Source organism: Rhipicephalus sanguineus, unplaced genomic scaffold (genome assembly GCF_013339695.2).
Source record: "Rhipicephalus sanguineus isolate Rsan-2018 unplaced genomic scaffold, BIME_Rsan_1.4 Seq974, whole genome shotgun sequence".
NCBI classification, from domain to species: domain Eukaryota; kingdom Metazoa; phylum Arthropoda; class Arachnida; order Ixodida; family Ixodidae; genus Rhipicephalus; species Rhipicephalus sanguineus.
Genome location: NW_023616408.1, coordinates 30136 through 55726, shown reverse-complemented (window position 1 = coordinate 55726; position 25591 = coordinate 30136). Strand labels below are relative to the sequence as shown.

General features: G+C 43.1%; 1 long non-coding RNA gene across 1 annotated transcript; it reads left to right on the top strand.

The window, feature by feature from the left end:
- Nucleotides 1-17185: 17185 nt before the first annotated feature.
- On the top strand, nucleotides 17186-24392 carry LOC119378775 (uncharacterized). Its single transcript, XR_005181059.2, has 3 exons — nucleotides 17186-17622; nucleotides 22725-22842; nucleotides 24309-24392. It is a non-coding gene; the product is annotated as an uncharacterized LOC119378775 (long non-coding RNA).
- Nucleotides 24393-25591: the final 1199 nt, after the last annotated feature.

Sequence of the window (25591 nt, the reverse complement as noted above, 5' to 3'; positions counted from 1 at the left end):
AGACGACTTGGAGAACGCCCAGACGTAGGCGGCTAGATAGATAGATAGATAGATAGATAGATAGATAGATAGATAGATAGATAGATAGATAGATAGATAGATAGATAGATAGATAGATAGATAGATAGATAGATAGATAGATAGATAGATAGATAGATAGATAGATAGATAGATAGATAGATAGATAGATAGATAGATAGATAGATAGATAGATAGATAGATAGAAACGGCCAAAGTGCGTGAGGTTCGCTAAGAAATGCTTCGCATTTAATATGCCATCGCAACCAGAAAGTGACAAGTATGAAACTTAGAATTCATTAATGTGACATAGTTAGGGCACCGAGGCATCGCTATGTAACATTCCACGTAAAAATGTCTTAGGAAGGTATACGATTAGCAGGAGCGCTAAGTAGGAACTTAATATCTCAGAAACATCTGTACATCTTCGTCACGCCCATGGCAAAGTGCTTCGAACGTATTTCATGTACGCACGCCCTACAAGCCTCAAATTATTTTTTGTTCAACTGTGTTTTGTATCATAACGACACTACACATGCATACTGAGGAACACCGGAGTCGAAGCCTACGGAATAATTTTGTTAGGGCTGTTTAGAATGCAGCACAGCACTACACATAATCCCATAAATTACGTAAAAGTATTTCATTCTGTTTTGATTCTGATCTGCCTTGAGTCGAATAGAAGTCATGGCCGACGCAAGCATGAGCGAGAAGCCGCAACGTTTTCTGAGCGACCCATGGAAGAACTTTTCGTGTTTACCGGAGCTAAGTTTTGTTTTCTTTTCTTTAGGCGTATGTTCTCAGGCCTAATGCATTTTTAGGGGCGAAGCTCCTTATGCCGTGGGTCTGTCCATCCTCCGTTCGTTGGTTTGTAGCAGCCACCTCTAGTGCGTGAAGTGCTCACTAGATGTCGATGGTGGCGCTCGCTCCATGCAGCGATGGAAAAGAAGCCGGCTCTGAGTAACTATCGAAAGGGAAAAAACGAAATAAGCAGCGAAATGTTTTATGATAATACAAGGGGAAGCGCTTTGCTGTTTGAAGCAAGGTCGGGCTGCCTTAGAACGCGTAGTTATAAAGCGAGATTCACTAACGAAGAAGAACAATGTACATTCTGCGGGGGAACTAAGGAAACGATGGAACATGTACTGATTGAATGTGGCGATATAATAATAATAATAATATCTGGCGTTTTACATCCCAAAACCACGATATGATGATGAGATACGCCGTAGTGGAGGGCTCCGGAAATTTCGACCATCTGGTGTTCTTTGACGTGCACCTAAATCTAGGTACACGGGCCTCTACCATTTCGCCTCCATCGAAATGCGACCGCCGCGGCCGGGATCGAACCCGCGGCCTTCAGGTCAGCAGCCGAGGACCGTAACCGCTATACCACCGCGGCGGACGGCGATATTCACCCAGGTATACGTGTGGGCACGAGTCTACATGAAGCCTTGGGTTTTAGGGACAACAATGGAAAGCTGAACACGTCCGCGATAGAAATAAGTAAGTGACGGTTAGAGTGTTGGTGGCAGAAAAGTAGAGATAAAGTACAAAAACAAATAATGGGGAAAAATAAGGTCATTCTGCCTTAAGAGGCAGAGAGATGGACCGTGAATGTATATTTTTTTGGTATAGTAACATAGATTTAATCAATGTAGATAACGTGTTAGGCCAACATGAAACAAGGAAGGTTTTTTTTTTCTTCGAGCTTGGTGGCAGACATGTGACCGCCCCGTTATAAAGGGGATGCTCATAGCACCAATCCATCCATCCATGCATATATATATATATATATATATATATACACATATATATATATATACATATATTTATATATATATATATATTCATATAATATCTCTAGATGGTGCTAGTTTCAGTATAGTTGATAACTAAACCTAAGAGATGACGCTGTATGGCTGTATGGGTACAAGGTGTAATGGTATGGGCATCATTTTAGGGCAGGGAGGCTAGCAGCAAGAAAAAGTTTGAGGAGCGATTGAGAGAATTGGGGGAGGAGCGTTGGGCTAGGAAAGTTTTCAGCTACCTATACATGAGGAATGTCGACACAAAATGGAGGAAGCGGACCAGAAAATTGACAAGTAAATACTTGGAAAACGGCAGGGGACCGAACCAAAGGGAACTATCGGTAAAGAAGAAGGTGAAAGAAACTGAGAGGGACATGTGGAAAATAGGGATGACTATGAAATCAGCACTGAAGACCTCCCGAACTTTCAAGCAGGAAAGTGCGAAGGAAAAGATCTACGATAATTCTCGGGGTGGTTCTCTGCTGTTTGAAGCCAGGACGGGAGTATTGCGGACCAAGACGTACCGAGCCAAATACGAAGGAATAGACACGTTATGTAGTACGTGTGGAGACGAGGAGGAAACGGCTGAACACTTGATACCGGTCTGTAAAGGTCTTCACCCTACAGTTCAAGAAAATGGCGCAGAATTGTTCAAAGCGTTGGGGTTTAGGGACAGTAAAGATAAAATAGACTTTAAGCGGGTAGAAATAACCAGGAGGAGGTTATCTGATTGGTGGCAACAATCAAGGCTCGAGTGAAAATTCCTTCAACTACAGAGTCCTAGTATTTAACTTTATTAAGGCTAGGTGGTGTGAGCCCCTGCCCGATCTAAAGGGTAAAGCCTTCTCCATCCATCCATCCATCCATCCATATAATATGAAGAATGATCCCTAGATGGCGCGCTTTCTCATTCGCTCCGAGTCGCCGGATGGAAGACAAGGCTGCGGAACGGAGGGCACGGAAGGCGGCGGCAGCGCGCGCTCGCAGACAGAATCCTGAGGTGAGAGCCCGCGAGGCCGAAGCTGCACGTCGACGCCGCGAAGCAGATCCCGCCGTTCGAGCCCGCGAGGCCGAACCTGCTCGACAAGCTGCATGGCTGCGGCGCGAAGATCCCGCCGTTCGAGCCCGCGAGGCCGAAGCTGCACGGCTTCGGCGCGAATCGGATCTTCAAAAATTGTGAAGGACCGTGAAGCAGCGAGAAAGCGCGCGTACCGGCAGGCAGAGCCCGAGGCTGTGCGAGCACGTGAAGTGGCTGCAAAACGCCACAGGCGAGCCCTGCCCGAAGGCGCCGACGCGCGATCCAGCGGGACTTCCTTGACAACCATTTCGGCCATAGTTATGGTGTGTGTGACAGATTGTGGTTCTCAAACAATCTAGTCACAATGCGTTACACGGAAGATTCACGGTTTACCGATGATTACCTCCGGAGCTTCGCCCCACTCATCATCATTCACCACGTGGATATACTGTGATTTTTTTTTTCTCTCAATAAGCAGCCACGTCGTATATAAATCAGTGAATGACTGAAATAATGACGGAGCTCTTGGTTTCTGTGTTCACTAGTTTCTTGCGAGAATAATGTGAAGTTTGTCTTTTGGAGAACGTGAACTGCACCTCAGTAGAATAACAGCGGAAAGTTATATTCAATTCGAGTAACCTAACTTTTGCACCAACAATTCAAAATTCATACAACCTATAGGGTTATGTCGTGTTATACTATATTACAAATTACCTCCAAATTGATGAAAGGAAACCCCTGAAAACTATAATATTACCATCCCATATGCGAATGAATTCGAGGCGGCCGTCACTACGAGTACAGCCTAGTCTCTCAGCTCTTGGTGCGATATTGTCCATCTTGATTTCTGGTGAGCCTGCTTGTGCAAACACTGTGCAAATATTCTCTGTTGTTGTGTTTCCTCTGAAGAAAATTATTGTGGAGGCGCGGCGTATATGGGAGAGGAAACAAGGACATGATCTTGCTAAGTATATTAGGACACATGGGCTAAAACAACATAGTCAAATTTATTATTCAATCCTAAGCCAACAGTGGCGTAGCCAGAAAATCTTTCCGGGGGGGGGGGGGGGTGTTCAACCATACTTTACGTATGTTCGTGCGTGCGTTTGTATGTGTGCGTGTATATATGCGCAAGCAAAATTGAAAAATTATGGGGGGTTTTGAACCCCCCCCAACCCCCCCCCCCCCCCTTGGCTACGCCCCTGTAAGCCAAGTAGCTCGAGACGGAATGTTGCGAGATCTTTAGTAACGGCCATCTGATGACCATTTGCTTTTCTCGCATCTTTAGGCGGAAAAGCGGAACCATCGTTGCATTTCCCCACGGACGATGCTTTCCTGGTCAAGTTTCTGCGATCCCGTATGTACGATACCCGGGCCGCTTTCAAGAACGCCAAGAAACACTTAAAAGTTCGACCGGAATACCCGGATATCAAGCGGGGAAAGCGGCCTAGAGCGCACCATAAGCATGACAAGTAAATCGCGCTGTACATGAAATGTGTATCATAATTCTCATGTTACCACCTTCCATTTGTGTTCTTCATACAGTCGCGTGGCGCAGTACCAATGTTGCATTATGTCAAGCTAGCGCAACGGCCGCGAGCAGACCATGAGTGTGGCACGTAAATAATGCCCTACACGACATGCATGTCAAAATTTGCAATTTTCCACCTGTATTTTATGTTCTTCATGCAGTCACGTAATGCAATGCCAATTTTGATGCATATCAAGCCAGCGAAACAGCCGCGATCGCACCATGAGCATGACATGCAAATCATTCACTACACGACATGCATGTCACGACTTTCACGTTACCACGTGTTATTTATGTTCGTCATACAGTCACGTCACGAAATACTTATTTTGGGGTATTATACCAAGCTAGCGAACCGGCGGCGAGGGCAGCATGAGCATGGCATGTAAATCCTGCTGTACATGAAATACATGTCATGATTATCTTCAGTGGTAATGTATACCAGAGTCTTTTACTCTCGCACCCCTACCCGCAATGGTGGTCTATGGACCATGGTGCTCGGCTGTTGGCCCGAAGTTCGCAGAATCGAATCCCTGCAGCGAAGGCCGCATTTAGATGGAGGCGAAATGCTGGAGGTCCATGTACCTAAATTTATATGCACATGAAAGAAAACCAGATGGTCAAATTTTCCGGAGCCCTTCACTACAAGCGTCCCTCATGATAATATTGTGGTTTCGGGAGGTAAAACCCTAACAATTGTATTCATATGTCTCTAGCAACCGACTTTAAGGCAAGCAGATATGTCGTCTTGAACCCTAACTGTTACTATTTATCGGTGCGGCCAGACAGAAGGTACTGCTGGTTCGGTTATACGACACAGCTCATAACGAGAGAACAGTACTGGCAGCAAGTACGCGATAAGAGCACACGGGACGATTTATTGTGGTCGATCATTCAACCAGACACAGCCGGCCCACACTCAACGATGTCTGCCTCTCCCATACCCTCTAGAGGCGATAAAAATACAGGGTCTATGACCACACAGTTCATTTTTACGTAACTATTATCTACCATTTGCTGTCCGCTTTGACTTATATGTCCTCCCTCAGAATTGCCTAAAAGGTTAACTTACGAAGTACCCTAGTATAAGCTATTCGTGAATGCCGGCATTTGTTCGTATTCTCGAACTTCAAGACATATCTCAACATTGTTCGATGGTCACATTTTATTGTGGAGAACACTTCATTCATTAGAGCAAGTTAATCGCCAAAACAACTAAATACTTGCATAATTACGGAAATTCAGGCACCTGACATAGGATCACCTACGAATCGTAGAGGGCACCAAACGCGGCACAAAAGACTCCGAAAGATGCGAAGCCTTCATCACCTTCTTGTTTCCGCCTCGCAAATGCACTTGAATTGGTATTTGAACCTTGTATTGAGCGAAACAACTACTGTGCCTCACGCCCACGCGAAAGCAGAGATCTGCTTTAGCATACGTTTTTCTTTTTTTTCATCTTTTGCACCACCAATTCGGATCAGACAAAATGTTTGTAGGCATAACGTATCACGGTGGACATTTTTGAACAGGGCCTGTGCGACAACTAAAGAACAAACTCTCGGCTTACGCGGAAACCACAACATAGTCACAACGAAAGCTGGAAGAGTGGCCCTTATAGAGCCCGTTGTAAATTCTCTTGGGGAAACAATAAATTGAAGAGCGCTTGCCAGTTACTCCAGGTGCCATAAATCATAATTTTTGCGAAGTAGGGAAGCACCCACTATGCCGTAATTCGCCATTCTCCGAAAAGGTGAGGTACCTGCTACGCACCTGCAAGACGTAATGTGCACTTAACCTCCCTGTCTTTCCTTTTTCCTTCTCCTCTTGTTGATGCTGTGACTGGTGACAATAAAGAATTATGGCGGAGCCCTTTGTAATGTGTTGGTCGCATTACACAAATCACGTGTTGAGCAATTCGCATTGTGTGCCGCCTGGTTGTTAGTTTACTCATCTACCACGCTATATTACATAAGTTGACATGATTGCTTGCCCGACATGATGCCTGTAGAGGGTCTTTTGTTGATGCCTTGAGTGATGACATGAACAACTATACCTGACCCCTTTCTGAAGGACTGCATGCATCAAAAGAACCACTCGTTACGCAGTTCACATTGTGTGACACAACTTTTTTGTTGTATTCGTCTGCTACCGTATATTACACATTGTAACGTGATTCCAAGCTGTTCCAAGATGTTTTTCGAAGGAGTTTCAAGCACCGGCTTGTCAATGTGGTAGACTACATGATTGTCAAGCCAGGGCTCCGGGTTGAAATCGCATCTGATCCTAGATACTTTTTCACATTTCGTGCAATAGCGATTACGGACTGGGTGCTGGCGGTCGTCATCTGCGCTATCGAAACCAGCTGTGGGGATGTCATAGCCTTTTTCACCGTAAAACATTGGTAGTGCAGAGCTCGTTTAGTTATTACAAAGCGAATGTCCTGTTCCACTAGATGGTACTAAAGCTAATCCACAATGTTGTAGCTCTTGACGGATAAAAAAAATGTTAGAAAAACATTGGCTTTATGGGCACAACATTTTAGTTTAATTAGCGGATGATAACCGTAAGTCCAACATGTGATGAATTTTCACTTCCGCATCTGATAAAATGATGCAGTTTAAAATGCTGAAAACTGTGCGAGCCTTTTTGTTCATACTTGTGTTGAGCACGTAACACTGGAGAAGAAATGCCGCTGATAATACCAAATAAGCGCTGATCATTAAAAACTGCTTAGAAGAATACACGATAATGAAGGCCAGTGTGGTTGGTTGACACTGCGTTAGGGGTCAAACGCTTCCACGGCTTCGAGAGCTGAAAAAAAAGTGTGACTTCTTTGCGCATGAGTGGCAAGATGGGTTCGTGTTTATTGCAGCACTATGAATATTTTTCGCAAAGATTCGCACTTCAAAAGAATTTCGTTTATGGAAACGCAATGCTTTAACATGTTATCAAAATGAAGCATCCCCATATGGGCGTACACCGTACACTGTTTCATTATGATTACCGAGTTACTATGTGGTTATCTCATATGCCACTGCACCTTACGTAAATGTTTTCTTTAGAACCTCGCGGAACATAGGCAGAGTGAGTATTGTATATTTGGGACCTATAATGCGGAATATACTGTGCTAGGTCTCAAATTTTTAAATACTTGTATTAGTGGCTTTTAGCTCTAACTGCTTTGTACTGCATTATGAATGCGCTTGAGTATCTTCGCAAACACGTCACGTTCTTATCTTAATGTTTGTATTTGGACATTGTGTATTATCACACGAAAATTTACTCACTCCTTCTAGCTTGAGCTTGAGTGTAACAGTCGAAAACTTTCATGTGTGTTTGAAAATACTTGCCTGCTGATCCGCTCATAGCTCCTGAAGTGGCACCCCTACAAGCTTAGTGCTGGTTGAGGAAGATCAGGAATGAAGTACTCCTAATTCTATCATCGCACGATGCTATGATTACCAGGGGGTGTCCGGATAGGTTGTTCCTTGAAATAGTAGCATTTTCAACTACAGCAACAGTCATTTCATGGTCAAGAAGGTACGCGATACAACCGAGGGATTGACACTGAGCATTTATTCAACTTAAATACAGAATTTATCCGAGGTGAAAGTGGGATGACAGTCATAAGTCGCAGAATCGTAGAGGGCAGACTCAATGGTCAGGTGCCTGAAAAAAAATCAGATATATTAATAAAAATATATCATAGAGAAAAGCCGTGTTTGTGCTTAATAATAAAAAAACAGAGAGACGTATTTTGTACGCAAATTCGCAAAATTATTCTTAATGACTTTTTTCGCTCTGATACACGCACAAATTGCTTTTACGAAAATAAAGCTTTGTTTTTCATTGACACTATGTAATACAATATATTTACGGCATTAATGTGGTACAAGGTACTTTGGCTTGCGAAGGAAGATTTCTCCAAGAAATTGTTACAGAGTGTTATATCGAGGTATTACCTCGTAAAATGTGATCCCCATAAGTACATGAGTTCAGAATCAGAAAAATCGAACATATATAAATAACGTATGCCGAAAACCTTGATTTTATTACAGATGGATTTTTGCGCGATCACTGGTCATCCGGGTTAATTTTGGTAACCGGATTATTTTACGTAGCCTTGTATATTAAATAGTGACAATAGGACTTATTGCATCAAGGAAACAACGATTGCACAGCTTTATAGAGTGAATCCTGCCAGTGTGTTGATTTTATGTGCTTCAAGAGAAACATTTCAGTTGCTCTAATATAAGTCATACTGGTACGCGTAAGTATGTTAGCAGTTTGACTGCGCGCTGCTATCTCGATTATATTACGGATTCTAATGAAGCATGACTACACGTAAAGAATATGCATTCTAATGTCGCCTCATTTGACATTTTGTATAAGTGATAAGCGTGGTGATGTGATGTTTTACAGAACAAACAATAAAAATGGTCACACCAAACAAATGCTCTTGTTTAAATATCGTGGACACTCCTGCGAAATCATGCGGGTGGGTTGTGTACAGTGTGTCGGAACGGAATGAAAACCAAGAACGAAAAACGAAAAAAAAACGATATTTTAGACCGGAACGAAAACGTAACCGAAACTTTATCTATTATTTCGTTCCGGAGAGAAAACGAAATTTTTTTCAATCGTCTTTCGGTTCCCGAGGAAACTTCGCAATCCCGGATTGAGCTCATGAAATGTGAGCATATCTAAGGGTACAGTATCAGCGCATGCCTCAGGCAGAAGTTCCGAAGCAAAGATGTGTTGAAATTGTGCGAAATACGAGAACAGTGGCAACCACAGATGTTTACATTAACGCAAGTGAACTTTTGCGCGCCTGTCACGCAGGCCAAAGTGGAGAGGGCATCGTCGGCGCAGACGTTTGGTACAGCGAAACCTGATATGAGACCACAACAGCTGAATTTGGCGCCATAGGTGTCCGCCGCCGTCGGTGTCCGTGACCGCTATCGCGTGAAATGAAAAAAAAATAAGTGACATGACATGACAAGAACTTTATTGGAGACCTGAGGAACTCGAATCTGGGGAGCCGGAGGCCCCCTCATCAAGTTGGTGGCTGCGCCCACGATGGGACTGGAAGTCCAAGTTCCGTAGCGATGTCTTTTGTGTCTCACTTATTCTTTTTTTCCTGAAGAGCAGCGAAAAAAATAAGTGAGACACAAATTTCCAGGATCGGATGAGATTTCAACCTGCACCCTCTGCGTGACTGTCGGGTCTTCCACTACAGTGCCACGCTGGTGCTTTTAAGTCCTTCGCAAAAATACTCTATACAGGAGTCATGTCGGGCACGGAATCGTGTTAACATATCTAATATAGCCTGTCAGAAGAGTAAAAAACAACCAGTCACATCACACAATGCTAATAGCACAAAGAGTGTGTGGTTTAATGCTTCACACCAGTGTTGCGGAGTTGCCACTCCTGAACTGGAATTACTCTGGAATCATTCCACATTTTCGCAACCCCGGAATGAAATGGGGACAACGCTTGGAGGAATGTAATGAGAATGGCATTAAGAGCCTTTTGCACGGAATAGAATGAGAATGGAATTACGTCTTTTTCCGAAAATAGAGCACGTTTTCGTCTACGTGCTTTTTTTTTTCAAACTTCAAACATTAGTAAGTCAGAGCCTCGATTTTAACAATAAAGTAGTATTTTCAAAATCGTTTGGCTGATTACAAGCACGATACATTTTATTTATTTATTTATTTATTTATTCATTTATTTATTTATTTATTTATTTATTGTACCCTCAGGGCTTTACAGCATTGTAGAGGGGAGGGGCAAAAAAACACAAGATAACATTCCAACTAGGAAATCCGAAATATAATCAATACAGGAAATGGGTAAAATAAAAATAAATAAATACAAGAAGGCATATTTAACAGAAAAGCGCAGTACATATACAAGAAACCAAAAGCGTAAAAAAAAGTCGCGGTATCACGTAAGCATGAAATGAAATGAAAGTGACGTATTTACTACATTTCGGAACATTTATAAGCAACGCGCCTATTACAAACCGAGACATAAGTTAGTGTACAAACAAATGCATTATCCCAGCGGATACTGAAGGCAGAAACAAATTACCCCTGCGCGTTGGTTCCCATTGATACCCCCACTTCAAAGTGCTGAATACTCTATGCACAGCCTCATCTTTATCTTACAAGCAGTTTAGTACCTGACACAGGTAAATAACCTTTGCGACAAGGAAGACATTGCACACCTGCGCACAGGCGAACACAGAAAGTTCTCCTCACCCCATCCACGCTTGCGAGGTGCGCTTGACAAGCGTGAGTGCTGACGAGCAGTGCAGCCCAGTGCTCCGTATTCGATGCAAAGGTACAAGGTGCGCGAGCGGTGCACTGTTCCAACTAATACCAGCAGATCTAGAGGGTTTTTTCCGCATTAACCAAATCTTAGTATTCTCCATATTCACGACTGCTCCAGGCGCGTGGCAAAACTGCTTAGTCTTCCTGAATACAAATTTTGTCACCATAAAAATACGCTATGTCGTCATTTCAGTATTAACACATTTAAGCTTAGACAATATTAAAACATCACCATTCGTTCAAACATGCTGACCATGCAAATACTATAGGTAGCAGGAGGACTGCCCCTGTGGGAATTAGTATACCCTACTGAAAAAATCCATATGCTATCTTACGGAAAATATACGGATTCCATATATTTTCCATATAAAACATATGGATTTTGTGCGGACGTATACGGATGCATACGGAAATTGTACGGAAGATATGGAAAATAACATATGGTACATAAGGAATTCCGTACGGGTGTATGGATAGAGTCTTACGGAACACACGAAATCCGCATCTGTTATACGGACAGACCCATGCGGCGATACGGAATATATGGAAACTATGATACGGAACGTGCGGAAACCGCATGGGCATACGGAAAGAACAAACGGAATCCGTATCTGCTATGGAAATGCCCATGTGGCAATAAGGACTATATGGAAAGCATGGTCTTCTGCATAAGGAGCATAGGCGTGCGCAGCGTTCCCCTTCAAGGGGGCGAAGGTTCGTTGCAGCGCCCCCTCCCAAATATGTCAGTGCCCCCTCAGGGGGGGGGCGCTGACATTGCGCCCCCCCCCGAGTCGCAGCGCCTCCTTCCCTATTATGTCACTGTGTGGGACTTTGCGGCCCCCCTCTTAGGTGAATAGGGGGGGCGGCCCCCCCTGCCCCCCCCCTTGTGCGCACGCCTATGATAAGGAGGATGCATGGGCGCACTGGTGGAATTGAGCGGAACCCATTCGTGTGATACGCATGTGCGGAAAACATTTGTACGGCAGAAGTGAAAATATTTTTAGCGCATAAGCTTCTCTATGAAATATGCAGAATATTTATTTATTTATTTCTGAACACTAAAATATTAAAAGATCATATTATGGCGATTAAAAAATAAAGATATGCAGGCTTCAATAAACAAACAAGGCACAGTAATTATTGCAGGAATAAGAATGATATATATGCAAAAGTATAAAAACACGAATAGACTTACCAGCACGAAAATATAACCCAACTTGAGTATTCCCTCATGTTCATAGTCGTCTGTACGATATGATGTTCATACTCACGTCTACTTACACCCCTCAACACTCACCCATACTCAGACTCACGGCTACTCACACCAATGAGTATTCACGTGGTGTCTACTCACACCTCTCGACGACTCTTACTCACACCTACTCACACCGATGCCTATTCACTCACGTCTAATCCTACCCGTCAACACTCACTCATGCCTACTCTTATTGATGAATAATAACTCATGTTCATAATCATGCCTACCCCCACCCCTCAACACTCACTCACACTCACACTCATGCCTACTCACACCGATGAATATTCACTCATGTTCATACACACATCTCACATCCCTCATCCCTGGCTCATACTCACATTCACGAGTACTCACTCATGTTTATACTCACACCGACTAACACTCATTGTACTCACTCACATCCATACTGCACACCGACTCACACTCATGAGTAACCACTCATGCTCATACTCAGGTTTGCTTAAGCCCCTTGCTACTCACTCGTAATCACACTCACGCCTTTCAAATTACTGTGAGTGTGTGTACTCATGAGCATAGTTCGGCAAAAAATGTGGAGCTCACTCAGGCTCACTCACCAAGAATATTTTGCCTTTAGTGCTCACTCGGACTCAGACTCACCAAAATTTTTCTAAACCAGACTCACTCGGACTCAGACTCACTGAAGGTTTTCTCAACCGGACTCACTCGGTCTCAGATTCACAAAAATATTACTCAGCCGGACTCACTCAGACTCAGACTCATGGCTCGATCTGAGTCTGAGTCGACTCATTAGTGAGTTTGCCGACCTATCCTTATGAGTGAGTATCTTCTTTAGGTAAAAGACCTGTATACGCATTGATGGTTGCAAATGACTCAGTTCAAAAAAATTGAGTTTTGTATTCATAAAAATATTTGTCTATGTTCATGGATTGGTTACCCAGAAGCTGTACAATGTGGGCTGAAAGTAATATGCCTTAAAGTAAGTCAATGAAGTTCTTTAGCTGCGGTTAAGCACAGCGTGAAATTACTAGTTTAACCCATTGTAGTAGCACATGAACACTGGCAACAGACACATTCTCTTTGCCATAAAATGACTCCACAAAAACTGTTTTTCTTTTGTCATCATTGTGTGTTAGTGAACTTCCTGTATTCTCAGTATTAAACCAACAATGACTTCAATCAAAGAAGACCCAGTGGCCTGTAGGCCTTGCTGTTTGGAAAGATTCACATTGAACAAGCACTTTCTCTGAAGTAGTATTAGGCTGTCCTTCATTTATATATATGTGTACGTCATAAGAGCATAGTCACCTTAATATCGCTTGCACACACTTAAGTTCTGCCTAAAAGACCACATTAAATATATATCAGAGATCACGATTTAAGGTATACACGTGTGAATCGTTCATAAACTAGTGGTGCTACCTGTGTGTCCTCTTTATATGATGCAATTTTAACTTCTCTGAGACACTGGTCTTAATTAAATACATTTTCTTACATATTGTGATATGCATACGCACAGTGTTGTACATATGAATACTTCAAAACAAATGTATGCAGTTTTTGTTACAAAGCTTCACTCTCAACCATTTATTTGCTCAAAAGGGTTTAAGAGCACACATGTGTTTACATAGTTCAGCCATAAAGGAAGTATTGATGTACTCAAATCTGTAGAAGAGAAAGCTCACTGCTCTCATTAAGAATGACAATGTTGCACATCTGATCCTACTACTGTAATACCTTTGTCATCAGCTGGTTATACAGCTGAATAAGTGCCTGATCTTTTTTTTACATGTTGTCGTATGTGCTAATAAGTAAGAATGCTGTTCAAATCTCAAGTGATCAATAACACATACGCATCATCACACTGATGCTCACTGTCGAAGATCCCAAACCGCATGTCGAGCTGCTGGGTGTCAGTTTTCATGCAAGTTATCAACTAGCCAACTGTAAAATACAGATATATGAAGCAAATTTGCCTCTCTGCTCTACTTTCCTATAGACCCTGGGTGTTGATGCACATGATTAATACCTATTTATACTACAAGGGTACATAAAATGAAAGAGAAAATAAAAAGAGGTAAAAGACGAAAGAAAGGCAGGCAGGTTAACCAGGTTGAATTGACTTGCTGCCCTACAGTCAGAGGGAAGGTGATCAGAAAAAGAATTACTCATGAAGGCACAAGGGATGTGTACACACACATAACCGTGTTCATCAATGATGCATCTATGAGGACTCACGTTCGTACTCACACCTACTCACTAACATTCATACTCACGCCAACTCACTCTGATGTGTACTCACTCACGTTCATACTCAGGTTTGCTCATGCCCCTCATCACTCACTCGTAGTCACAGTCATGCTTTTCAAATGAGTGTGTGTACTCACAAGTGAGTAGTACGTCAAGCCGTAGTCGTCATATCTACTGTAGGTAAGAGACCTATATACACAAAGATGGTTGCAAGTGATTCAGTTTGACAGAAGTGAGTTTAGTATTGAGAAAAATATTTGTCTATATTCATGGTTTGGCTACCCAGAAACTTTACAAGGTGGGCTGTAGTAGGATGTCCTAAAGTAAGTGAATGACGTTATTTAGGTGCGGCTAAGCACAGCATGAAATTATTCGTTTAACCTTTGTAGCAGCACATTCGCACTGGCAACAAAGACACGTTCATATTGTCATAAAATGACTTCATGAACACGGTTCTTCATTTGTCATAGGTGTGCGTTATTGAACTTCTGGTATTCTCAGTATTAAAGCAACAAAGACTTCAACCAAAGAAGGCCCAGTGACCTGTAGGCTTTTGCTAATTGAAAAGATTCACATTGAACAAGCACTTTGCCTTAAGCAGTATTAGGCAGTACTTCCTGCATTATATACGTCATGAGAGCATACTCAGAGTCACCTTAATATGTCACTTGCACGCACTTAACTTCTGCCTAAAGGATCATACTAAATGTATCTCAGGGATCCCAATTTGAGGTAGCAAGTGTACGTGGTTTAGACTAGTAGTGCTACCTGTGTGTCCTGTATATGATGCCATTTAAACTTCTCTGAGACTGGTTTTGGTGAAATACATTTTCTTCCACGATGTGCCACATGTGTGCACAGTGTCATGCGTACGAAAACTTTATGTAAGAGACAAACGTATTCAGTTTTTGGTAAAGAGTTTCACTCTCTCCCATGTAGTGTACAGAGAGTCTTAGTGCACAGATCTGTTTACATAGTTCAGCCATTGGTGTACTTACACCTGTTCAAGAGAAAGCTATCACCAAAAGTGACAGTCTTGCACTTCTGATCTTATTACCGTAATACATTTATCGTCAGTTATATGGCTAAACAACTGCCTCATTTATTCACATGTTGTTGTATGTACGAGCAAGTGTGGACATTGTTCAAATCACAGGCGATCAATAACACCTATGCATCGTCATACAGAAGCTCCCTGTTGAAGATCCCAAACCACATGTTGAGGTGCTTGGTTATTACTTTTCATGCAAGTTATCAAGTGGCCAATTTGAAGTACAGACGAATGAAGCAAACTTGCCTGTGCTCTACTTTCTAATAGACAATGAGTCTTGACACATATGTTTAATACCTCTTTCAACAACAAGGGTAGATGAAATGAAGTGGAAAAAAAAGAGAGGCAAAAAGATGAAAGAAAGGCAGGGAGGTTAACCAGGCTGAACTGATTTGTTGCCCAACAGTGGAAGGGGGGGGGGGGGCGTGGTCAGAAAAAGAGCACAACTGATGTGCGTGGACACATAACAGTGTTCATCATTGATGCACGGATACTCACGTACAGAGCTGGGTTGTTTTGAGAAATTGCAATAGCATTGTTTCAGCCCGCATTGCAGATTATGCTTGCAATGGTATCTTATATGATAAAATTAAGCGCCTGTTTTAATAAGTTTGGAGACGCAACAAGGGCTTTAGAATTTAGATCATGGCTGCGTGGACACACATGTGCCACACAGAGAGTGCAATAAAGTGAGGATGCTCGAGGTTCACCTTAATTAAAGAGTGCAGCACGATAGCATAATCGTGGGGCCCCGAGTGCATCATCTTCTCAACTGCTAGCCTGGCTTCAGTTCTCGGTGAATGCCTCAACCGTGCCGCAAGGAAACGAACTTGTGTGTGCGTAACATGGGCCATTTCAAACTATCCTAGAATGTCTATACTGCAAGTACAGTTGCGTAATACCCACTACGCTGTAGCTCGTCGTTTTGGAAAGGGTGAATTTTCAAACAATCAACATTGTACACTTTCTATCACTTTAATTTGTGCCCCTAGTTTTTTGTTTAGCTCGGTCCCTTTTTGCGGTCCTTATTTTGCAATATCGTCAAGTGGATAATGCCAAAAAATAGAAAAATAACCGGTGTGCAAGCAAACACAGTGCCACACACATATTCTAACCTAATGTTTTTTGTTGTATTTTTAAGTTTCAGCACCCAACACGCTAACAGGAATAGCAGTACATCAATGTAAATGAAAAAAAAAGAAAAAAAAAAGCATTAACTGACTCTAACCCACGTAAACAAGTTGTGATCTCTACGCGCGAGCCTGCTACTCCAGCCTGCTACGCCACCCGCACACCTGTCGTGACAGCTTCCTAATTTAATAGATCAAAGTGCTTACGCGCTATCCGAGAGTGTAGGTACAATATGAGATCATACTTATTATTGCGGGCATATATTTTGGGACCGTATCTACGCCTCACACTTTTCTCGTATCTTTTCACTATAGGTTGCCGATCGCTCGCGTATGTAAACACGGATGCTTACACACAAGCAATGTAATTTACGCAAGCAGTTGAAGCTTGTTCCCCGAGGCTCTCTTGCGATTAATAGTCGGCTATCGCGCGAAACTGGAGTGATACGCCGTTAACCCGTGCGTCTAGCTGTGTTCCCCTCCGTGGCTGTCTCGCTCGATCACGAATTCAGCGCGGGAAATGAAGCACACGGCAGTGCCGCGCGTAGCGGCGACATCAGCTGATCACGCCGGCTTGCTTCCCTTTGCTTCAACGCAACGAAACATATGCTTTGCAAGATCACATACTGCATTACGTAAAAGTGTTACTGCTTTGGAGTCATCTTGCTATTCACTGAGGACGTACATACAACTACTGTAGAGTTTTGCTTCGGCGGCAAGCATCGATCGTAAAGCCGCACTACTACGTCCGTGGTACAAGCAGTAGAAACCTGTCGTCTGCTAGAACAAAAAAAAAAAAATCTACTGGAAAAGTATTTACCTTGTCTCGTATAAATTTTTCTTGAAGACAAGTCATTATGTTTTAACTATTTTGCCCAATAACATGCATTCTCTAACAATTTCACACGGCCACGTTTTCTTTTTCTTTTTCACGAACAACAATTCAAGCTAGATCCATCCATAGCCGAAGCCAGATGTTGTTTGCCTTTGTTTGCGAGCGTCTCGTGTGTGTTCTCGTCCACAAGAAGATTAAAGGTAAAAGCATTAAATTTACCTAAGGAAGCTTCGTTCCTCGTTTGTGCGGTGTGCAAAGATTGCGCGCAATTCCCGCTGTTCTCGGAGTGCCGATGAAGTACGAGTCGTTCAAGGAATCAACGAAATGTGCGGGCGCTTGAATGACTCCATGGCTGACGCCCGTGGCCACCTGCTACACGCCAGTGCGAAAGAAACTAAAGGTAAGTGGGACAGCGTATTATGTGAAGTATGCAACTCAGCGCAAGGCTCTGTTACCGCACTCGGACGTGGCGTCGTAAAGAGGCAGCCTTACGCACCTTTGCGAGCGATGACATTGTGCGCGTTACCGATTCGCTTTGACTACGCCGATCTGAGCGGAGCCATGGCGCATCGGCACGGCCTTAGGGGAGTGAATTCGCGACAACTGCGAGAACATGAATGTGTGTGATGATCGATTTTTTCTTGTGTGCATTGCAGTCTGCAGGACGCAAGTGGCGCTTGCTTCGTTTGTTGTTGATAAATCAAGGCCTGCAGCGTCATTTGCTGCTGGGCAGCATTTTGCTCACGTTCGTGGGCTATATAATTTGTAACGTGGCTCAATTCATCTAGCCAACCACTTAAATGGTGATAATGAGCCTACATTCACGGTGAAGTGTTTATTATGCGCTTGAACGCTGGCTTGAGCTAGTTAAACGTAATCGTGTGTTTGCCTTGTGTAGGGAGAGGTGTTAAAAGAATCTGTGTGTGTATATGCACGTCGCCTTTGCGTGTCAGTAATATTGCACCAGCCAGCAACCACGTTGGACATCTGACGGTTATGAAAACTTGCATGCACAATGTGAGACTTCATATTCTGTCAGAGTTTCGCTTTTTATACATTAATGTGCTGCCAGCATGTAGTAGAATACATTACGCTGCTGTGTGGCAGTGGTGTGATTATCACAGTGCTGTGGGGTTGCTGATTGAAGGATTTATAGGTACGATGCAGGAGAATTTCTCATCTGACTAGATCATCAGGCATGTGCGTGTTTTAGCGCAAACAAGACAAGGACAGAAGGTTGACATGTAACGACAGGACCAGCACACAGTTACGTGTCACCCTTCTGTCCGCATCTTGTTTGCACTAGAACGTCTATGTTTGCATACTTTTAGCACAGGCTTTTCTGTTATGCTTTTTTTGCCCAATTTGTGCTACAGTACAGTCGTCAGCTATATGAGTGTAAGCACTGAAATTAGCATTTAAAAGTCAGAGTGACTAAATGCATAGTAATGAACAGCATAAAGTAAGAACGAGAGACGTAAGTAAGAACAATGCGGGACAAGCACAGGCTGTCAAATGAAAAATTTATTGCACAAGACCTTGCCTGAATAGCATTAGCTGTACACCTCGTGCACGTGAGGGTCCGGTTAGAAAAAACAAGTTACAAAATCAACAGGCTTCATTGATTTTGTAACTTGTCATTTCTAACCGGACCCTCATTTGCACGAGGTGTGCGGCTAATGTTATTTAGGCAAGGTTCTACGCAATAAATTTTTCGGTTGACAGTCTGTGTTCGTCCTGCATTTTTCTTCCTTTTGTCTCTCGTTTATACTTTGTGCTGTTCATTACTATGCATCCATACCAACTGGCTTACTTTACGACTATTTTGGACTATATGCAGTTGGCAAGCGCAATAGTGTTCATAACAATTGCTCAAGCGAAAAGGTATCTCTTGCTATTCAGTAAGTCACATTTATATTGGTAATCATTGATTAAACATGTGTTCAGTGTTCTCTCTCGTAGTGCTCACAAGCGTACATATCAAAATAGATGCAGCATATATAAGCGTGCTTTTTAGCAAAGCAAACTATGCTATTACTTTGAGCACCTCACAAAAGACCGCTGCATGCTTACTTTCCACGTATTCAGGTGTGCTTGAAATACATTTCAATTCTTCAGCACACTGGCAATAACCCTAGTAGCACCAAATGTTGACACATTGTTGCCGCCACATTGAGAAAGTTACGTGAATGTTGTGGCAACATTGCTTGCTACTAGGGAACACTTCACACTGAGGGCAACATTAACCATTGTTTGAGTTCTATCTTAAAAAAAATGTCGGCGTGCCTCTAGGGAGCTTACACAGTGGGGGGGGGGGGTATAGGTGGCTATTTTGTTGTCATAGCCAGTCGAGGTGGCAGTCAGGAAAGTGTGCGCGGAAGCAGCTCTCGCTTCAAAGGTTCTGGCGCGATGATGCACTGTGTGGTATATGTTCCCCTTGTATTGTAGCGAGCATATATAGCTACTCTACTGTAGCAGTTGCACCCAATGTAAGGCAAAGAAGTTGCAGTTGGAGAAAGATGGTTGCTGCAGTCTACAACACACCGAAGGGCACACAGGTAAACCCTATACATACCACGCAGTTTTTGACCATGTCGAGGAGCAGTTTTCTCAAAACCTAATAGAGTTATCCACATAATACAATAATAATTTTTTTCGAAATTTGGCACTCTTTCAACTGTACTAGATTAATTAAAATTGATTATTATTACTTTTTTCGGTGAACTTTTGCCACTAGGACCTAAATTTTGGGTAATTTGCATCTTTCAAAATTTGTAACACAAAAACAGTGAAGTGCCTAATTTCAAGTTCTGGTACAGTATTTGTATGCACTTACGCTGAATACATAGAAAAATATTGAACTGGTTTTGTTGAAATACATGGAAAATAATGGTAGCTAAGTAATGAAAACATAGTTTTAAGTCAATCAAGATTAAAGTAAGAAAACAGCTGAAAGGGGATCTCTTGCCACAAACAACGTTAAACTATTTTATTTAGTACCTACAAGCTTGGTAATCATTGCCAAAGTCATTTTTTTCCTCTTTGGAGCCTGTAGTCTTGCTTGCCTTGCTTCTTATGTGAGCTGTTATGCAGCTCTGTTCACAATGTATCGTCGATTGTGGTCAACTTCTTTTAGCAAATTTTCTGTGCTTTGGCCAGGCTTCAGTCCTAATGATTTCAGTATTTCGGAACGTGCGATACTGCCATCATTAGATGAAAAAAAAGCATCCATCGTCGCAATCTTAGACTCTGGAGCCTAAAGAAAGAGAGCAAGGACTTTGTGACACAATTTCGATTAGCTCAGCACTTGGACCACTCAGTTTGCATGCACAGTTCTGTCTAATTGCATCACAAATAATATTGATGCCCATTAGAGCATACCCGTTGTCACTCTGTGCGCGAGTTGCCTTGAAGGACGCTGAAAAGGCTGGGATTCAACGACGAAGTGTGATGGTTCAGTATTCGGCATTTCAGCACGTCGCTAACATTTATTCACATTTACAAGACAACTGTATTAGTTGCCACGAAGTATACTGTTGCTGAAGGCTTTCTCTACCCTCAGCATCTCAACTTATCGATTGGCACGACAGACACAAGGTGTAATGAAGCTAGGAGCTAAAATTGTTTGAATAGATGCGCTCTGAACCACGAATGTGAATAAAGATGCACACAGCATCTTCGGATTGTCTTAGCTGAAAAATCAGGCATGCAGAAAGTTACCCGACAATTTCAGAAAATGGACTGTAAGCACGGAGTGCATACGAGGGGCTTGTCTTGGGTGCGTGTTCACACACTACTTGCTTTCGGAAAATGAGGTTCTCAGATACAAAAAAGACTTTCAAAGAAATGCACGAATATGCAAAATAAAAAAAGAAGGATACACTTCCCAAATTGCAAACAACAAAAAAGTGATTTTTTTTTTAAATTTTGCTTTACCCTGTGCCCTTAACGAGCGCGACAAGATGAAGGAACTATTTTGAGCAGTGTCAGGGTAAATGGCTCACGCACAAGGACAGTCCCAACAAGCATCATGTCTCTCCTCAGCACTTTCTCCCTTGTAGGTAAACCATGCTTGGCTTTTAGAGTTTCTCTGTTTCGTGTGTGAGTAGACTAAACAGAGCTACTGAAACGTTTCGGTCTCTTTAGGGACTTTGCAAAGCTTTTCTGGAAGCGTGTGCGGTAGCTTCATGGAAAGAAGCGCAAGTACAGTACATACTGGTGCAATCTCCTTGATAACATTGAGGTTGCAATCTTTGACATTAGTTCTGAGCAAGGAGCACGAGGTCAGCAAATATGTACTCAGCAGCACCCTTCTGGAAGGATCCTTACGATACAACAAAAAAGGTCATCTATCCTCACCCGTTCACACTTCATGCAGCCGACTGCATCGTGTACGTAAACCTGTGGCCACGTGTCGACGCCTCGGACATTTGCAAATTACTTAAATTGAGGACGATGCAGCGAGCGATGGAAAGGAAAATGATAGGTGTAACCTTAAGAGACAGGAAGAGAGCAGAGTGGGTCAGGTAACAAACGGGGGTTAAGGACATCATAGTTGAAATCAAGAAGAAGAAATGGATATGGGCCGGGCACGTAGCACGTCGGCAGGATAACCGGTGGTCATTAAGGGTAACTGACTGGATTCCAAGAGATGGTAAACGCGTGAGGGGGAGACAGAAAATTAGGTGGGTAGATGAGATTAAGAAGTTTGCAGGTATAACGTGGCAGCAGAAAGCACAGGACCGGGTTGATTGGCGGAACATGGGAGAGGCCTTTGCCCTGCAGTGGGCGTAGACAGGCTGATGATGATGATGTCTTACGTTTTGTCGAGCTTTGTCATGCAGGCAGCAGTGAAGTCATAAACGGCTCTAGGCCACAACACTGTGAGAAGTGGCTAGTTACACGAGCCTAGAGAAAATCTGGGGCCGATAGCGTCGTGGTCATGACATGAGCAAGTTGTAAGGACGCTCTAACTCTCGGTAAATATTAATTTTATCATTGTTTTAATTCATCTGTACAGTGGCCCAGTTGCAGAAAAAGTGAAGGCCTCATTAAAAAGGGACCTTACACATGAAGCCACAACGGTCCTGGGTCGTCGCAGCAGAACCTGATACTTTCGTGTGCATTTGCCTACCCTAAAGGAAGCAATGAGGACAAATGTGATGCTTGTCAGGGTTGCCTATACGCTAGAGCCACCCACGCCGGCACTGTTCTGATAGCTCCTTCATCTTGTGCTCGCTGAGGCGCACCTTCGGCATCTTGAAGACGTTGCAACCATCTTTCTGTGACTGTGACTTTGCCATACTTTGCATGCAACTACTACAACCTACAACTGCACGTGCTTCCCCGATTGCCAGCTCAACTGGCTGTGACAACAAAATGGGTGCTACCTCATTGCCACCATTGGTGCAAGCTCCCTATAGAATGCTTCTGTGTCTTGCATGTATATCTGTGACTGAAAAACATTATGTAAACTATGCTCATCTCACAAATTGGTTGCAGCACTGTGGGGGCTGCAGGGTGGCTTTGCCAGTAGGAAGGGCGGAAATTCCTGAAGATGTATTCATCCATGCTGCATCAGCTGCTTGGTGTTTTCATGGCATCTCTGCACATGTGCTGGGTAAGTAAAGTAAGCTGGTAGCAGAACAGGGAAAATGAAAACATGGCAGCACCACTTGAAGCGCATGCCTTTCACGTTGAATTTATCAAGTTGTCATCGTGCACTGTGTGGCCTGTAATTTTTAAAGTGGCACTTCTATTTGCTTTACATTTGCATCCTCATGCTTCGACAGCAATGTGTTTGTGACTATTTTACATTGTTTCCGCAATGTACTCTCAAGTTCTTGGTGACAAGGCTTAACAAGTGTGACTCAACAAACAACTGATCTCAATAATGACAAAACACACCTGATGCTTTGTTCTCAGCGTAACGTGGTTCATAGCTATAGCTGACTTCACCGTTTATTTGTGGCTGATGGTCGGGGGCAAGCAGCAAGCACGACTTCGGATTGAAGCGGGCGGTCATGGCTGCATGGGCTGTGCGATGTTGCTTCGTAACCAGTTACTGGTGGTTACATATACAATAAAGGCACACGACGTACATTCGAAACGAGGTTAACATATCGGATATCACTGTGACAAATCATGTGCCAAACAAATGCAAATGTCTCAAGCTTGCTACTTGAAACGGCCCCTAAACCACCCAGAGGTCGAAATTTAGTTCTGGTTTTGCAGTTGTGCATAAGTCTACAACGAACACATAACCATGAGAATTTTTTGAAACTGTGCCGTAATAGTGGAGTTACACGCGTTTGATGATACAATACAGGCCCTCTCTGGTTTCACTTTTTCCTTCTCTATGCTTCGTTCGTCAGCTCGTCTCTCTTCCTGACTGAGTGCTCCTCTTCACCACGCCAGGTGGAAGAGCGCCCAGTCTCATAGAGTAAAGCGTATATTTACAGGGACCAGATGACGTGTCCAAATGAACCGATTTTCCAAATTAATGAGAGTCAAATTAACGAGCTTTTACTGTACAGCAAACACGACGACTCGATAACACACCATCAGGCATCTTCTGCTAGGATGCATGACATACTGTTTTTTTTTTACCTTTAAACGCAATTTAAAAATGTAATCCTACTCAAATTGCGAAAAGCATGCCCTGCAATTCACGGTTTTATATTTCCGCCAGGATCTAATCACATGTTCTGGCCAGTTATCGGTCCCTTTAATGATTAATAAATCTTTGCATATTTTTCAGTGTAGTGCCACCATCAGTGTCAACATAAGCCATTTCATAAAGAAGCCGTCCAGAGCATTCAGCTAACGTTGCCTGCCTGTCCAGTTAGGGTTGTGGTTGTGCTGGATGAGCTTTTTTTACATACAGTGCATAGTGAACTAACACCTTCAAAGTCAAGCGCAGCTTCAAAACAAAAGAACTAATATAGAGGTTGCAAATGCAGGGCCTTAACTTTAAGAAGGGATGCCTCAATGTGCCTTCTGGAAAATGGGAGTGTTTTCATTTGCTGTAGAAATTCGGCTATCATAATTTACAATTCTAAAGACCTCATCTACGATCTTGTGCAGGTTGATCTTAAGCAGAAAACCAGAAGCGGCAGTGGTCTCCAGTAGAGACCCAAGGACCCCAAGCTCTCTGTGACACAAACAGGAGGGGCACTGTGGTGCATTGAAAACCTGCACCAGTAGTGCATTACCAGTGCACTATGCTGCTGTTTCATCAAGGAGAAAGGAGGTGACCACCCTCAGAGGAACTTCATGCTCTACAGTGTGAGTGCCTGGATGGTTTCGTTTTTGTCCTGTCACACGTGCTGAATAGTGGGTGAGATTCAGCCGGGGTGGCTAGAGGAATAGGGGTGACAAGTGTGGTAATTTCTCTAGCCAGGTAGTGTCGGCTTTTGCACCAGTGCTGTTAGTGGCCCCAAGTGGTGCAGCTGTTCAGAAGTTTCAAAATGGTTGTGGCTGCCGCCACAGATTACTGTAGCTTTGTCACCTCGGTAAATGTTCAGATGCATCAGGAAAAATTCGCTATGTTACTTTCTTCTACAGCTGCCAACATTTTGCATTATACTTGAGTTGTTCCGGGCGTAAGAGCACAAATGAGCCTAGCATAGATTAAATGCTGAAATTTTACTCACGGGAGGCCCTGCATGTATGCTTGGCATTGTTATCATAAGCACCTTGATTGGGTCAGCACATATGGTGAAAAATTGGGTATCCGTTGCATCATGGATGCTACATATCCCATTGATCACATCCAGTGAATCAGATGCAGTGGCATACTGGTCAACCGGTCTCGTTACAGATAAATGATGTGTAAATGGACATTTGCAAAAAAACCATATCAGCACATTCATTGAATAAACCAGGTACAGCATGGACCGCTTATAACAAGTTGCCAGAGTCGCAAATATCTGCACTATAAGCGGTACTGCCCTGTAAACAAAACATTTGTGAAAGGCTGTACATCTGAAAAACATGACCAACAGGCACCCGCATGATTCCGACTATCTAGGCATGCAACTTGGGCGTAAATTTGCCAGTGTTGAAAGGTTAAAGTCTGCGGACCTGCAGTGTTGACATAGTGAACGTGGAAACGAGAAAACAAAAACAAAGGGTGCCGTAGCGGAAAGCCACCGACTGACTTTCCAGACCTCCTGATTTATGCGGAGTTTGTTGTGGTACCACACTGGCCATAAACTACACGTCGAACGGCTATTGAAATTGCGGGCACGATGTCCAAAAACAGTGCCAACCGTGAACCACCAATCTAGTGTTGCACATGCACTCCCTATTTTCGGTGAAGATTTAACTCACTCCTGAATGCAACAACTGCAAAACGTTTCATTGAC